This window comes from Lutra lutra, chromosome 4 (assembly GCF_902655055.1).
Source record: "Lutra lutra chromosome 4, mLutLut1.2, whole genome shotgun sequence".
In the NCBI taxonomy this organism is placed as follows: Eukaryota; Metazoa; Chordata; class Mammalia; order Carnivora; family Mustelidae; genus Lutra; species Lutra lutra.
Genome location: NC_062281.1, coordinates 17,709,705 through 17,726,454, shown reverse-complemented (window position 1 = coordinate 17,726,454; position 16,750 = coordinate 17,709,705). Strand labels below are relative to the sequence as shown.

Below are 16,750 nucleotides of genomic sequence, written 5' to 3'. Positions count from 1 at the left end.
TCCAGTATCACGGAGAGAGGAGGCCGTTGAGAAGCCCAGAATGGCCACAGTTCCCGAGCGATGGTTCGGAATCCTGAGGCACCACGGAAGCGTGTTTACTGAGGCAGCTGCCCCACCAGGGTCCCATCGTGGCCGCTCCCAGGGGGCCCCCAGCAGCTGTGAACTGAAATCACCAGCTTGGACAGAATTCCCAGCAAAGCCCCTGGTATGAGTGGTGGCTGCCAGGAAGTCGTGGAGTAGCTGGATGGGGCCTTTCTGAGGTTTTCGAAATGCAGAGGTGGGGATCATGAATGGGAAAGGCATCTGGCCTCCCTGCTAGGGGGCCCCCAGGGAACCCGGTGCCGCCTTTCCGCAGCTCCACTCCTCGGCTTGTCCTTGTGGCTCTGAGTTCCACTTGCTCCCTAGAGACACAGGGGTTAACCGTACCTACCTACCGAGTGAGTAGCTCTGGAGCCGACATTTCCAGCTCTGCTGCTCACTCGCTGTGTGACTCTGGGCAAGTTACTTGGCCTCTCTGTGCCTGGTTTTCCTTGGTGTATTAGTTTCCTGTAGTTGCTGTAACAAATGACCACAAATTTGGCGGTTTCACAAACAGGAACTTCACCTCTCACAGTCCCGGAGTTCATGAAGCCAATGTCAGCAAGGCCATGCTCCCTCTGGAGGCTCTAGGAGAAATTTTTTCCTTGCTTCCTCCAGCTTCTAGAGGCCACTGGCATTCCTTGTGGCTGCATCACTCCAAGCCCTGGCTCCGTCTCTCCATCATCTTCTCTTCTATGTGTCTCTCTTCTGGGTGTCTCGTGAAGATGCTTGTCAGTGGATTAGGGCCTGTCTGGGGATTATCCAGGATAATCTCATTCTGAGACCCTTAATGACGGCTGCAAAGACTCTTTCCAAATAAGGCCACATTCACAGATTCTGGGCACGAGGACACGGATGTATTGTTTGGAGGGGCACGATTCAACCCACCGTGAATGACTTCCTTCAGGCGGGGCCCAGCACGCACAGACACTCCCAGTTTGCTCCTGTCGTCATCCTCGCTGAGCCACCGTGGCCTTCAGGGGCGCCCTTCCTGTTGCGGTGAGCGTGAACGGCGCGGGACAGCCGTTTGGGTGGTGCTGCTTCTGGCCACCTCCACCACCGTCCCCCGGTTCAAGCCCCCATCACCTCTCTAGTGGACCACTGCCATCCTGTTGGCTGTCCTCCCTGTGTCGTCTCAGGACCACTGCCCTTCTGCCACTTCCTGCACACACCCCACGCCTGTTGACTCTCCCCACAGCCGCTTTTTACAACCACAGGCCAGATTCTGCCAGTCGCCTGTCCCCAGTCCTCCGCTCGTTCCCCTGTCCCATTCAGAGTAGAAACCAGAGTCCTTGCAGCCACCCGCAAGGCCCCACGTGACCGCGTGGCCTCTGCCACCTGGCCTTCTGGCTCAGCCTGAAACACAACACACACACACACACACACACACACACACACACACACACGCCCTTGCGTTTGCTCTTGCTGCTTGCTCAGTCTAGAACACTCTTTCCCAGCTGTCTGGGGTTTTCTCCCTGGGTTCCTTGAGCTTCTGCTTAAAAGACACTCCCTCAAAGGGTCTTCGCTGATGCCCGAAGGGTCAGAGCCCAGCTGGCACTGCTGTACATCCCCATCCCTGACCCCCGCTTGTCTTCAAAGCACACGGTACACTCGGCATTGTCCGCTTATCTGCTTGTTGAATTGCCTACTTTCCCCCCTTACATGCAGCTCCGCAAAGGAGGTAGCGGGGTCCCTGCCGATTCCCGGCCTCCGCTCCTGTTAGGGGCATGATCAACGTTTCCCGGGTGATGGGGATTATTATGGGCTGGGCTCTGCCTTTGCGTGCATGACCTCGTATCTCCCAACAACCGGGACAGCAGTGTGGTTATACCCTTACTTGTCGGAGGGGCAGAGGGAGTAAATCAGTGTCCCCCAGCAACCCAACTGGTGGGGGTTGGCGGCAGGATCGGAGCTGACTAGTCTTACTCCAGAACCCACTTTCTGCATCAATCTGCCATGAGGCAGAAATGCCAGACTAGGGGAGGGACCTTCAGGAGCTGACGTGTGCTATGTTGCAAGTACCAGAATGACCACAGCCGAGCCCTCACTGAGCAGATGGCTCCAGATTGCTTTGGGTCGCCTTCTTGTTTAATTTCTCAAACTTTGAGAACCATTTGTGCTGCCTCCCTGGATGACAGAATGTGAGGTGGTAAGAAGGGTGTCTGTGCAGTACCGTTGCTCTGTTCCACTACTGTCAGATTTGGGCGGCCTGGAATGTTCCAGAAACGGGGCACACGTGAATGTGTCCTTTATTCCAAAACAGGTCAGTCGGTTTTACTGCCTTCAGTAAACATGGTGTATTGATTAGAATCAAATATTTTGGTGAGGGGCCGTGCAAACAGCACATTTCCAACTCCATGGCTCAGTTAAAAATAGGACTCTCCTCCTAGGTGCTAGGCACATGCCAAGCTTTATACCTACTAACTCACTTAATTGCTCAAACTACTCTTGGGAGTAAGCACTCTTAAGAACCCCAGTTAATCCTAGCCACAGAGGCATAGAGATGTCCAATAACTTGGCCAAAGTCACACAGCTAATAAAAGGCAGAGCCTGGATGTGAACTCAGGTTGTCTCTCTCCTGAGGATGAGACTTAAGCAGCTCTCTTCCGTGACACAGCTTCAGCTGTAAATTGTTTGGAGCACATTCAGTCCTCTTTCCAGCTTGAAAAATCTATGTTTTTGAGGCTGAGACTCTGGGAGTAGTTTAGAGTCATTGATGTGCGTGGAAAAGGCTTGGTGAATGGGCACGAGGCAAGGCTGAGCCAAGAAGCTCACAGGGCCGGCTCCAACATGCAGGCTCCGTGCTTGCACCTTGTGGTCCTGGCCTCTGCTCCTTTTCTGGCCTTGACAGTTCGCAGAAATAAGAGCCCGCAGTTGCATATCCCTGCCGCCACCTGCCCCTCCCCCCTCCCCTGACGTCTTTACCCTCTGTATGGGAAAAGGAAAATGAAACCCTTATGGTCGCCTGGTGTTAACTTCAAAGCAGCCTCGCATCTCTTTTCTTGTTTTATTCACACAGAAACCCTGTGTGGACAGGGAGGGAGAGTCCCATTTTACAGATGAGGAACAGAGGTTGAGAAAGCTGATCTCGAGGTCCCATTTCCCTCCTCCTGCCTCCTACAAGTGTTTCCTGGGTCCTTCCTCGGGGTTTTTCCTACTTTACTGTAATCATCTTAGTAAATACCTTTGATTGTTCCCAGCTGCCTCCCACACTGCTGCCACTACTAGGTTAGGAATTAATACCCATGACAAAAATAGTCATCTTCCATCGGTGCCCTCAGTGGGTCAGGAACTGTGCTGGGGGTGTGCCTATTTTGTTTCCCCTACTCCCCACAATATCTCCTTGAGATGTAGAGCATTATGGTGCCCATTTTACAGATGAGGTGCCTGAGGCCACACAGCCCCCAAGCTGACACATCATCGCGGAGCAAGGAAGTGGTAAACCCAGCATCTGTACGGGTTAGCAGAGGGTGTCTGAGGTCCCCACCCTGGCGGAAGCCTTGGGAGGACTCCTGGTCATGATTCCTGGATGGGGCAACGTCCAGTCTCCTTGGTGTGATGTGTAGACCCCCCCTGCCCCGCCCCAGCACTCCTACCTCTGCCCCTCTGGCCCACACAGCAGCTCCGCTAACTTCATTGGCAGCCACTCTCCACCACCTGCTGCTCTCTGCTCAGGCCATGCCCTTCCCCTGGACCTCTCCCCTCTGCTCCCTTCCCTGGAATTCACACACCCTCCCGCCCATCCCTCAGCGAGCAGGCCACAGCCGCCATCTTCGCACAGCCTCCTCCGTGCAGACCCACCGTCTTCAGCACCCCTCTCCCCACCCAAGCACCACTCCATCCAGGGCACCCTGCACCTCTCCCCATTATGGCACAGCTCGTGGGGTGTCACCGGCACCTAAGGCAGCCTGTGGAGGGATCCGAGGGACATAGGACAGCAGGGAACAGTGTGGCTTTTATGGAAGAGGTGGAGAATGTGTACCTTGCCAAAGGGCATTCTGATTCCTCACTGTTTGTTTGTTTCAGATTTTATTCATTTATTTGACAGAGAGAGAGAGACAGCAAGAGAGCGAGCACAAGCAGGGGAAACAGGAGAGGGAGAAACAGGCTTCCCGCTGAGTGGGGAACACAAGTGGGGCTCGAACCCATGACCCTGGGATCATGACCTGAGCCGATCTGAGCCGAGGGCAGATGCTTAATGACTGAGCCACCCAGGTGCCCCTGATTCCTCATGGTTTTTTAAAACACCATTCCAGCCCAACAAAACAACTCTGTGGCTATGTGAACCGAATCCCAAGTCACCAGTAGGAGACTCTTGGGAGCCCCTCAGGATTCTTGTGCTTTACTACATTGTCAGTGCTTAAATGAGGGAGGGAGGGAAGTTAGGAAGGAAGAATTTACCTTCTCAGGCTGCCGTGACCCAGACCGGGTAGCTTAGACAACAGAAACCTTTTCTTCTCGCAGTCCTGGAGGCTGGAAGTCCAAGATCAAGGTTCCAGACAATTCTGTGTCTGGGAGGACTCCCTTCTTCACCTGCAGATAGCCGCATCCTGCCATGTCCTCACATGGCCTGTCCTCAGACACGCACGTGGACAGAGACGGCAACCTCTCTGGTGTCTCTTCCTGCAAGGCCGCGAATTCCATGGGGTCGGGGCCCCATCGTGATGACCTCATTTCACCTCCATTATAGAGCTCCCGTCTCCAGAGACAGTCACACTGGGGTTAGGCGTTCGATATATGAATGTGGGGGGGGAGAGGGGGTTAAACATTCAGTCCCTAACACAGAGCATTCCAGATCATTTGACCCACAAGTATTTCCTGTGTCCTCGCTATGGGATTCTGGAAACCCTGAAGGCAAGCAGCAGAGTCCAGTGGTTAAAAGCATGGGCTTTCTTATCAGAGAGAGAAGTTCAAGCTTGAAACCTCACTCGGGCACTCCAAGTGGCTTCGGACAGCCTACCCAGGTTCTCAAGTTCCAGACTGTAAAAGGGGGACATAACCACGAAGTGTGTGTTTGAGGATGAACTGAGATTAGTACCTGTCCGCCATGCCTGACTGTTAACTGAGCACGTACTGTGTTCCGGGCGTTCCACTGGGTGCACGGCAGGGTGAGCAGAGCCCTTGTCCTCGTGCTTCCTGGAAGAGCCAGGTAGTGAACCAGTGAATCTGGGATCAGATGACACACAGGTTATGATCACTTGCGGAGGGGCATGGGCTATAAGGAAATAAAACAGGCAGCAGAAGAACGGCAGCAGGGAAGGAAGCCTTCTCTGGGGGGGCAACTTTGTCAAGAAGCCCAGGGCCACCCAGAGCCTCAGGTCAGAGGTGCAGTGGCGGGAAAAACAAGCACAAAGGCCTGCAGGTGGGCTCTCTCGGTGACGGCGCAAGCTGGTAACACTCGCCTGATGGCTGTGCTTACTCTGGCGTGTGGCCACACCCCCAGGGTCCACCTCCCCTGTGGGGACGCAGAGCCTCTGCCCAGCCCTGCGGGGTGCCGTGCCCGCCCCGCCCGGCCTTCCGAGGAGGGAAGCTCAGCGAAGGTTGGTGTGGTCAGGAGGGCCCGCTGGTGCAGGGAGGAGGGCGGCAGAGGAGGTTGTGTGGGGAGGTTGGGAGGCCCGCATTCCCGGGGAGGGGGGCTTTGGTTGAAGAGCCTGACATCCGAGGGGCCCTCGAAGACCACTCAGACCAGACCCAGGTCTGAGAGAAATGCCCAAGGCGCCATGTGGATGACCTCCGTGAGGGCTGACAAGGGCAGCCGCGGCCTCCATTGTCACAGCCGGCTGGGCAGGCTGTCAGCTCGAGAGAATGAGCTCCCCACTCAAGATGTGAGGCCCTGGGCGGAAATCCAGCTTTGTGAGTCACAACCAGATGCACATCTTGTCAGAGAAAACCATGGCCGGGGAGAACTGGTCATGGTTTCCTGGAAACTTCCTGAGTGTCGGGGGAGGGGCGCTCCGAGGATGGGTGCCAGACACGGCTGAGAGAGGAGGATGTGTTGGGGGGGCTGGGCCCAGGCTGGAGGCCTGGAGCTGTGCCTCACGGGGTGTAGGGCTGAGCCTTCCAGGGCCCCCCACCCCAGGGGAGTCAGAGCCCGAGGCCAGTGGACTAGCTGAGGCCCATTTGGGGGGTCTCCGTCTCCCCTCCCACAGCATCCCCTGCGTGTGGGTGCAGGAAGAGCAGCTGTGCTAGGAGAGGGGCTCCCTGAGTCCTCATCCCACCAACCTGGATTCAAATCCAGGGACTTCTCCAAACACAGCGTCTCTGGCCCTCAGTTCTCTTGCCTGCAAAGTAATGGGATAAATTGGGAGCTCTCCAAGGTTCCGCCCAGCTGGAATATTCCGGCACTTCTTCATTTCCCTCCCTGTAGATAAAAGAAACTGAAGCCCGAGAGCCAGGGGGTCCCTCAGAGCCAGCCCTGTCGCAGGTGGGTCTGGAGCTCCTGCTCTGGCCAGATCTGCACCCCTCCACCCTGTCTCCAATGTCCCGCCTTCTCTTCCCAGTCTTCTCGTCCTGGTGGCCTCTTTCCCTCTGTTCTTTCTGCCTGTGCTTCCAGCCTGCCAGAGGGAGGTGCAGCCACCCCAAGAAAGATGTTCCCACCCTGGGGTGGTAGGTCCCAAATCAGAACCAGGATGGGATCTCCCAGGGCCATCCAGCCACCTGTGTGTACTCGCTGGTAGTAAGTGGGCGGGACCTTGTCCGGCCACCTCCCACCTGAATCCCACACATCTTCACATCCTTCAATCCAGCCAAATAACACCTCCCCCAGGAAGCCTTTCCGGATCACTCCAGCCAGAGTTACCACCTTACCAAGGCTTTGCCACCCACACCACTTTACAACCCCGCTGTTGGCATTCTCACTTACTTCTGTCGTAATTATTTGTGCATACATCATAGCTCCTCTGTGCAATTCCAAACTCAGTGAAATCAGTAACCAAATTGCCTACCAACAGCCTCCCTTCGACATCTGGTGCAGTGTTTGTATTCTAAGTGTTGGGTAGACAATTGTGGAATAAATGGAGCTTTCTTTCTTCATTGCAGAAGGGTTCTTTCCCTTCAGAATGAATGGCTGGGCGTGTCAGAGCATCTGCTCTAGAGCGAGATCAGGTTGAATCTTAGCTCTGCCATCTGCACGCTGCGAGACCTTGAGCAAGTTACTCACGCTTCTGTACCTCAGTTTCCTCTCTTGTAAAAGGAGGCTTGTTGTAATCACCCCACCCACCAGGGTGACCGTGAAGATTAAACTAGTCCTGCATGGAAAGGGCTCGATAGAGTTGAGTCAATAAACGAAGTTGTTAAATTTCAGGGATCCTATATGCAAATTTTTATTTGATGTTTTGGGATCTATGTGACACTGCCTTGCAGAATTTGTGTCTGGCTTGAGTTAGGTGCTAAATCCTTTTTAATCCTTGTATCCTTTGAACCTGCTTTGGATAATTGATGCCCACTGTAGAAGTACCCCCAGGTCCCTGGAGTAGGAGCGGGGGGTGGGGGGCGGGTGGGCCCCAGAGCCGGCGGGACGACTCGCCAGCCTAGGACTAGCATACGTGAAGCGCTTTTATTCAATTCATGTGACTCGACAAATTTGGAATGTGTTAGGGAGTTTTTCCAGCTATGAGTCAGTACATTTATGCTCTCTCACACACATAAAAAAATTTAAAACGAAAAAGTGTTTAGTGAGAATCATTTATGAGTGCAAAGTGGAAATCTGTGGAAATTTTATTTTGACCCTGAAGGCAAGTCATACTTAAGAATTTAATAAAGGGCTCCAAACAGGATGCAGTGGAGAAATAAAACACAGCTCGCTGCCTTTTCCTTGTATATTCTCAGCCACTGTGTTGCACAGACGAGGGTCTAATTTGCATGGCTTTATTAAGCACCTCCTGAATACCCAGATTTGTGCTAAACATGGTGGGGGGAAAAAAGGGGAGCAGAACCAGCGTTTATTAACTGCATGTATGTGCATAATAATAATCAAGGCAGGAGAGGAAGAAAGCTGTCTTTAAAGGTCAGGAGGCAGTGTGGGGGAAAATGGAAGAACTGTATTCAGACACACGCGTTCAAGCCCCAGCTCCTACATTCATAATATCATCTAATCCCCATCGTATCCATTTTATGGATGACAAAACTAAGGCTCAGAGGACGTAAAGTATTTTGTCTGTGGACACAAGACTCGTAAATGGTAGAAAGCATTATCTAAACCGGGTCTACCAGTCTCCCTATGAGGGTTAAATTTAATGTCCGCAGGAGCTGTGTTTCCCACTGGGGCAGGACGATGGGGAGGCAGACATCCCCTCCCCGTTCTGGGAGACCATGTCTGCCGATCGTTACCCTGTACAGCCTTCCTGCAGACCAGTCTCTTCAACCACCTTCTGCCACTTGCTGTTAAGTCCCGCCCCTTAGGGATTATCCAGAACCTGCTTCTCATTCAGGCTGATCCTCTTTGCTGTTGTTGTTTATTTTAAATAAAGAAACCACCGCCCGCCCAGAGGGCTTGTTTTTCCAGCTCACTTTCCTCTCTTTTGCAAGGGCTCATTTTCATAGACTCCCAATCTCCAGGGAGCTGTGTTTTTCCCTCTGAAACGTGAGCTGTAATCAAAGGTGTAGTCGTCCCCAACATCTGCCAGCAGCCACCCGAGCCAGGGTTCCCCTGAGGTCTGACAGAAGGAGGCTCAGGCCAGGTGCCCCGGGGACAATTGTGCCCTACACAAATCAGATTGCCCTGTGGTTGGCCTTTGTAAATATGGCAGGGTCCCAGGGATGCCTCTCAGACTGCTGGAGGATGGGGTGGGGGGGTGTCAGCAGGACTCCACTGACCACTCAACAATGACTTTTGAGGGCTGCCATTTGCCAGGTCCTGCAGACACGGAGCTCCCAGCTCTTTGGCGAGTTCCCATCACTCACGGGTAGAAGGACCCGATGTCTTAAAATGCCTGCAGGTCCCTGAAAGATCTGGCGCTTGCTCTTTCTTTGGCCTGCTTGGCTACGGCCACTCCAGCTAGCTTCCGGTATCTGTATCCAGCAGGGACCCCCCCACCCAGCTTTTTCTTTGCCTTTCAGATCCGCGCCCCCTGCCATATTCCCGGGGGCCCGTCCTGGTGAGCTTGCCACCATGGCCATGTGCCACGACTGGCACAGTAATATCGTCGAAGTCTCCAGCTCCAACCCGGCTGCAAAGGCTCACCTTATCTCCCCAGACAGTGGTGAGCAAAACAGACCCTGCCCAGCCCAGGACCGGGCACCTCTTCCCTGAATGTCTATTACACTGAACAGGTTTGAAGAGGAAATATTTGGAAATGAGTAACAGATCAATTCTAGAGTAGAATTCAGCTTGTTTGAGGCGTCAAGCCATGCCCGCACGCCTTGGGGAGGTTGTGAACTCAGCATCCTCTGTGCTCTTGAGGGGATCTTAGTAGAAGAGTAGGTTGGGCTTGGAGGAGAGACTGCCCAGTTTGCCAGCAATTCCAGCCATGGAGCCAAAGTTTAAGAGCCTGTTAAGGGGTGGGAGGGGGGAACTGGAAAGACTATATCTGGTGAGTCCAGAGTTCGAACCCCAGTGCTGGAAGTTGACTCCTGTGACTTGGGGCAGTATATTTGATCACTGAAAGATTCCGGTTTCCATCTGTATAATGGGGGCGTGGACATGTGCTCCTCAGATTTGCCGTGGGAGAGAGAGAAGGCGTGTGGGGGACTCGGCTCAGTGCCTGGCACGGTACAAGCGCTCAGGAAGTGGTGGACATTGTGTTAGTCACTCGCTAGTGATGCTCTTTGGAATTAAAGGCTGTCGTTGGTGAGCAGGGTGAAGCGTTATCTGGAGCAAAGACAGGCAACTTAAGACCACACCTCCCGCTTGCAGGATGACGGCTACACAGAAGTGGCTGTAGCTTCCCACCTTTTTTGTGCTTGACCTTAATCTCGTGTCCAGTCTGGACTAGCCCTGGCCAGAACCCCTCACCCCCTCCCCTGTATTCCACGGTTCCTTGCCCTTTCCTCAATATGAGGCCATCACCACAGGACATAATGGCCTGTTTACCAGGCCTGGAGTTTCTTACTCATCTGCTAAATGTTTGCTGAATGAAGAAATGGAATGGAATAAATTGTGATAGTGGGAGTGACCGTGGCGGTGGGGGGGGTGTTTTTCTCCTACAAACTGTTCAAGTAGCTTTTCCTTTTCCCCCCCTTCAGGTGTCTAGCAACCAATAGGCTTAAAGTAGGCCACAACAGGAAGGGGGGGTGCTGTAGGGGAAATCCTACGGGCAGATTTTTCCTTATTGGGATTTTGCTCCATATGACAGACACTTTCTGGTGAAAGGAGTCTGGAGCGGGGAGACTGGAAACGTGTGCACATTTCAAGCTTGAAGGACATCGAAACGTCCTTTAATCCATTTACAGTGCTCCCCACGAAAGCTGCTATTTTCCATGTGCACCAGGGCACTGGATCCCCCACGAGGCCCAAGGAGGAGGTAGTGTGAGAGCCCCACTTGGCTGGTAAGGCAGCCGAGGTCCCGAGGAGAGGAGTAATAAGGCGTGCAGGCACTGAACAAGGGTGTGCGACTCAGACTCAGACATCCCGTCTCCAAGGCCGGTACTCTCCCCCATGCTGGTTAGGATCCGGCGTCTTGTGGGTGATGGTTCAGCGGTTGGGTGCAAGGATAAACAGGGAAAACAGGACCGACTCACTGAGACTCCCCCCAGCTCTGAGAATAATTCCCTGTGCAACCCCAAGCAAAGTACTCTACTTCTGTCTGCTCAAGAAGCAGCAGCCCACCGGCTGAAGGATAATAATAAATATCATTAGTAATAGTATTAGTCAATGTACCTGCTCACAGGTTTCTAAGCATGTTACATGTGTTGCCTCCCTCGATCCTACAGGGTGGGTTAGGGCTAATTAGGGGAAGGGGGAGGATAGAGCATTGAAGGAAAGGAATTAAGGAGAGCCGTGGGGCTGCCCCAGGCATGGGGGTTAGGGGTCAGGCAGGGAGCCCAGAACACAGAGGGGCAAGGTGAGGCAGGGCGAGACGAGCAAGGGCTGGACCCTGCAGGGCTTGGGAAGCCCTGGGGTAAGGAGTGTGGTTTCTATCCTGAGACAAAGAGGCATCCATGAGCTGCACCCCCACTCTCAGCCCCCGTACCACCTCTGCACACACTGTCCTTTCTCAAACTCAGACAAGAATTTATCTCCCTCTTTTTTTGATACTGGGAATTTCTGAAAGGTGAGGACTGGGTCTTACTTATTTATGTCTCTCCGGTGCTTAGCACACAATCAGGTATATACGAGTACTCAATAAATGACTGTTAATCAAATGTCTAATATATTCAGGATTTAGGATGAACACACTCAATATTTAATAAGTAGATATCAGTACCTAGAATGCAACCGACCTTATGAAGGAATTTCTGCTATAAAATAATACACGCATTCCTATAAAACTTTGCTTTCTAAAACATTCAAAAATCGCAGCGCTCTGGGGGACCATGGGGGGACATCAGAGCGCTCACAATCTACACAAGTCTGTACTAAAGCACACTCCTTGTGATGATACAAGTGCGGTTCAACAGGCATGCTGAGTTTTGAATTTAAAAAAAAAATCAGTAATCTAGGGCCTGAATCGCTGCAGGCTGTATTTTACAAAGGAAGAGGAGGACTTGATGGAAGGGGCTGGGGACTGGTCGAGGCTGGGAAGGCAGAAGGGGACGGATGCCTTTCCCAGAAGTTCCGGGTAGAAGGGCAGCTGCAGCCTTTGCCGCAGGGTAGCAGAGATGGGTGGGCTAGCCCATGGCCCTTGCACAATGACCCTCGAGAGCTGAGCAATAGGCGTTGCTAAGATAGAGCCCATGGCCACGCTGAACCGAGAGGAGAGCGGCACAGGTGGGCATCTGCTGCACCCAGCTGTGTCCAGGTGCTCTGCATCCAGCTGCCCTCACGTGGAGCAAAACATGAATGGGCTGGGAACATTTCGCCCATGACCCACTGTGACCTCCAGATTTGACTGACGTCATCCCCCCATCTACCTTATGTGAGCTCATCTGCCTTAGGGAAGCCAAGGCAGTGGAAGGAACGATCTATCGTGTAATATGTGAGTAACCGATAAACCAGGCACCCCAGCTGGCCAGTTTCCATGGAGAAAGGTAACCGTCACATCCCCTGTGTGGGCTGTGAACCATTTTCCTCTTGACCCATGAGTCTCTTCCGTAAACGCATTCAGTGAGCAGAGAGCCTCATAAGCCTGTGACGTCATCGCTGTCCCCCCGCAAGAGCAGCTGAGCTATCAGAGGACCTCAACCCCAAGCTACCCCGAAGCTCTGTGACCTCGGGAAAATCACTTAACCTCTCCATGCCTCATTTTCCTCACCTGCAAAATAGCACTGGTGACACTCCCCAAGTTCTTTAAAGGAGCTATTAGCTAATGGATGAAAAGCTCTTTCTAAACTCTAAAGGGCTTTACAGAGTATTGGCCTCCCTGCACGTCCGTGCCTGGGATACTAAGGTTCGATGGTCCCTGGGGACCTCTTCCGCTGGATGGGTAGTTCTAAGTACAGGGGGCCAGAGAGCTGGCCCTGGAATCCGCATTAATCAACCACTGGGATTAATGTAGAAGCTTGAATTCTTCTGCAGGAAGGAAGCCCAGAACCTTTAATTGGAAAATTTTTGCGAGCCCTCACGAAAGTGGGGAGGAGAGGAATCAGTCCGCTGTGTGCAATGCCTCCCTCCCTGAGCGCTCTCTGGGATACCGGGGACCCTCCTGCTGTGGAGCCTGAGGTCCTCTACCCACCCCTGGCCGACTGCTCTTCCCTCAGCCCTCCCACCAAACCCATCCCTTCGATGCCCTCATTCCGCACTCCTCCAAGATCACACCATGGCGTGGGAACACTGGCTTGCTTGGGAATCGCACAAACATGGGCTTGGATCAGCTCTGCCACTTACTGGCCGTAAGACCATGATAGCCACATCGTAGCTTCTTGAACCTGTTTCCCCTCACCTGGAGAATGGGCTATGCCTGCCTGCCTGCCTGCCTGCCTGCCTTCCTTCCGTGGTTAGGGATGAATATTACTATCCCTCCCAAGATTGCCAAGGAGAACTCTGCAGACCTTAGTGTGCCCAGGAGTCACCCGAGAAGCTTGTGGCAGAGGCAGGTTCCGACTCTGTAGGGTTGGGTGGGGCCTGAGACACTGTTCTTCCAGCAAGCTCCCGGGCGAGCGTCCCTTAGAAGAACAACAGAGCAGGTGAATACAGTGCCCGGTGCGTGGTTACACGACCACAGGACGTATTGTCGTGAAGATTCTCCTCCCCAGCCCCCCACCGCCGGTCAATCGGTTTTTCCTTGCAAACAGGCATAGATGAGCAGAGAACCCTCTGCTCACCGCAGAATTCTTAGGGAAACAAGAAAAAACAGGTTTTGCTTGGGAGGCAGGCTGGGTGTGGGGAGCGAGGAGCACGGCCTCCACGCTCATCAGCACGCTGCCCCACGCGCACACGTGCGCTGCAGGTGGGCCTCTGCCGGCTGCAGAAACCTCTAGAGCTCAGGCCTCAACTTGCCATGCTGGGAACGCAGCCTCCGAGCCGGGCACACGCCTTATTCCTCCGGCTACAGCTCTCCTGAGGAATTTTCAAAGCACACACAGGGTTCGCTTGGCAGGAGTCTCCCAGGATATAAATACGCATTTGGGGCTTTTGTTTTAAGGACTGCAGTATCTTTTGGACTTGAGGCCTGCGCACCGGGCTTTTCTCCTCACCTTCATCAAAATGGAACCACACACGGCCAGCTGCTGCTAGGACAGACCCCAGAGACTCAAGGAGAGCCGGAGTGAGGTGCGGGAGACACTCCCCACCCCGCCCCATCTGATCGTGCTTTTGGTTTCCCTCTCCTGAAAGACCTGCTTCTCAGCGAGTTGCTGACTCACCCAGGGTGAGGGTCTTTCCCCTCCCCCCACCCTTCTCAGCATCACCACAAAGCCCAGAGGTTTTGAGGTTGGTTTAATGAGCAGCTTCGTCCTTCCCAGTCCTTCCCATTTCCTTTCCTTTCCTCTCCTTTCCCATCCGGGCTCTCTGTCCCAGTCTCCTGGGGCCTCAGGGCTGCCTGGAAAGACAGTTGGATACCCAGTGGCTCTGCCCTGCTTTTAATATTGAGTTTCTCTTCTTTGTAGGTCTTGACACACCGACAGCTCTTGGAGTCAACATGTACCGAGATTCCCAGGATGTAAGCAATCCGGGACTGGTGAGTCACCACGTGTTGGCCAGAGTCTGGGCCTCCCCTGGATTTCAAGAAGGGAAAGGGAATGAGGACAGGGCGTGGGGCAGCCAGACCTGGAGCCTGTCTGGGGTGGGGGCAGCTGGCTTTCGCAGCTCAGACTCTTGCTTCCCTCTAGATGGACCTAGAAATGGCACAGTGCAGAGAACCCAGGTGTGAGTCCCTTGGAATTCACTGGGGCCCTGCCAGTCCCTCCCTAGAAGCAAACCGAGGTTGTAGGTGCCTGGGTTTCCGTTCTCTGCTCACATGACAGCAGCTCAGATGGGCCATCCAGAGGGCCTGGGCTTGGAACTGTGTCCAGGGAACCTCTAACCAGGGCTAGGGAGATAATCTTAGAACAGAGAGGGAATAACCTGATTCACAGGTTTGTCACCCCCGGCCCTGAGGAGACCTGACCAATGAGAGGTGAGAAAGCCACCTTTGCGCATTTGCAGGGCTGTCGCTGAAGAATGGGCAGCTTTGGCCCAGCCTAAGGACGAATTCCTAACAAAAGAGGTACTCCGAGTTGAAATAGGCATCAGCTGGAAGTAGTGAGTTCCCTGTCACTGGGAGAATGCAAGTGTGGGTTGCAGAAGCATCGATGTTGAAGAAAGGAGCAGTCTGGACTGGGGCAGTGTCTTACAGACTCTATTCCCGGGATGCCCTGGAACGCCCAGGGGTAGTAGGGTGAGGGGTGGGGGGCTTGTGAGCGCACACTCTCTCAGCACTGCCTGTTTGGTGGGGTTCTGCTGTAAAACTGTTTGGAAGTTACTGGATGAGATGACCGTCGCGTCTTCCTAAGACCTGTTGTCTGTTGGCCCCTGCTGTACCCGAGCTACCTTCAGACAGCCACACATATGACGGCGCCTCACGTGCATGATGGGATGGGCAACTCTCCAAGCACGGTGGCCATTTTGATTAGAGGCTCTGGGGAGCCCTGTCCCCTGCCAAGAAGACCACCAAAAGATTAACCAGCTAGTCCTCCCATCGAGAGCTTTGATCCAGGCCACACAGACCAGAAGAAAAAGCCATGGGGGCCGCTGTGGCAGGATTCCCCTAGTAGCCTAGGCTGTGGGAGGACAGTGAGGGTGGCTTCCGAAGGGCGCCGGGGCTCTTTGGCAAGACCAGTAGCACAGACTCAAGCTAGCGTGAGAAGAATCCCTCCCCAGACCCAGGTGCGGAATTTGGGCTGGAGGGACACACACTATGAACGGGATGGTCTGAGGAATGAGCCCCCAGGCTTCCTTTGTGCTTTGTGACTGGGTCTTCTTGCCCTGGGCCTCAGTCAGCAGCAGCTGTGAATTTTTATCAAGGACCCCTGAGGACAGGGTGCCGTGGGAGGCTGGAGACAGGTTTTCTTTAAGAAACTGACAACACGGATGAGAATTGAGTTTGACATTTGACAGTCATTGTGTGTAGACTCTATTCAGCTGAGTCCTGACCGCTGTGGAGGGCTGGCGGGGAGTGGGTGGGAGACAACGGATGGGAGGGGAGGGCTGAACAACACATGTGAGCCATGCCTGGATGCTTTCTTGGCAAAGCTTTAAGCAGGAGTGGGGCTTTGAAGGCAGGGGCTGTGTCTTTGATTCATAGCCCTTGGCACATAGTAGGTGCTCAGTAAGTGATCGTCAAATGACCAGAAAGGAAAGTGATGGGGAGGCGCCATGGGAGTTGATGGCTAGTTAAGAGGAGCAGGGCCCCTGTAGTCCATCGCCCCAGGTTCAAATCCTGCCTCTTCCACTAGCTGTGGGGTCGGGGGCGATGATCTTATATACTTCAGTCTTCTCGGCTGATAGCAGGATTGTGATAACACCTACCACAGAGGGTGGCTGGGAGGAGTCCGTGAATCAACTCCTATCCAGCGGCTTGGCCCTGGGCCAGTACATAGTAAGTGCCCAATAAACAGGAGCCCTAGTCTTCTACATGAGGGACATGACCCTGGATGAAGGTTCAGTGTTGGGACAGCGTAAGGCAGAAGACAGAGCTCTGGGCTGGGAGTCAGGAGCCCGGGCTTAACTGGGGTTTGTGGGGACAGGGAAGCGATTGCACCCCTGAGCCCACTCTGTAAAATGGAGATGCTATGAGAAGACGGCTCCATTTGTCCCAGCGCTCTCTCTGATGCGCCGTTGTAATCCTGGCACCCAGCGGAAGGCAAGGGCTGCTCAGCCATTTATTACTTGCTGGGGGCCCTCCTGGAAAGTGGTCTGACTTCTCAGGACCTCCGTGTCCCCCAGTGAACTGAAAACCAGGGCGAGCCTCCTCCTTTTGCAGATGATCTTAACAACTTGAAAAGCACCATACAGAAGAAAGATTCTGTTGATACAGATGGAAAATCATTTAAGAGCTGAGTTTGGGTGGCATGAACTTGAGCCTCACAGCCAGTGCCCCTCCCCCATCCCCTCCTGAGTGAGGCCTCTTCAGCTGGGAGACGGATTCTCAGAACAATG

At 53.7% G+C, this 16,750-nt stretch overlaps 1 protein-coding gene across 3 annotated transcripts in view; it reads left to right on the top strand.

Moving 5' to 3' along the window:
• Window positions 1-16,750, top strand: part of ZHX2 (zinc fingers and homeoboxes 2) — a 156,530-nt gene that overhangs the window by 57,103 nt on the left and 82,677 nt on the right. For all 3 annotated transcript variants that reach the window (XR_007126452.1, XM_047724210.1, XM_047724211.1), the window contains exon 2: window positions 14,221-14,291. The gene's annotated coding sequence lies outside the window, so the exon portion shown is untranslated. The remainder of the gene's footprint in view (window positions 1-14,220; window positions 14,292-16,750) is intronic.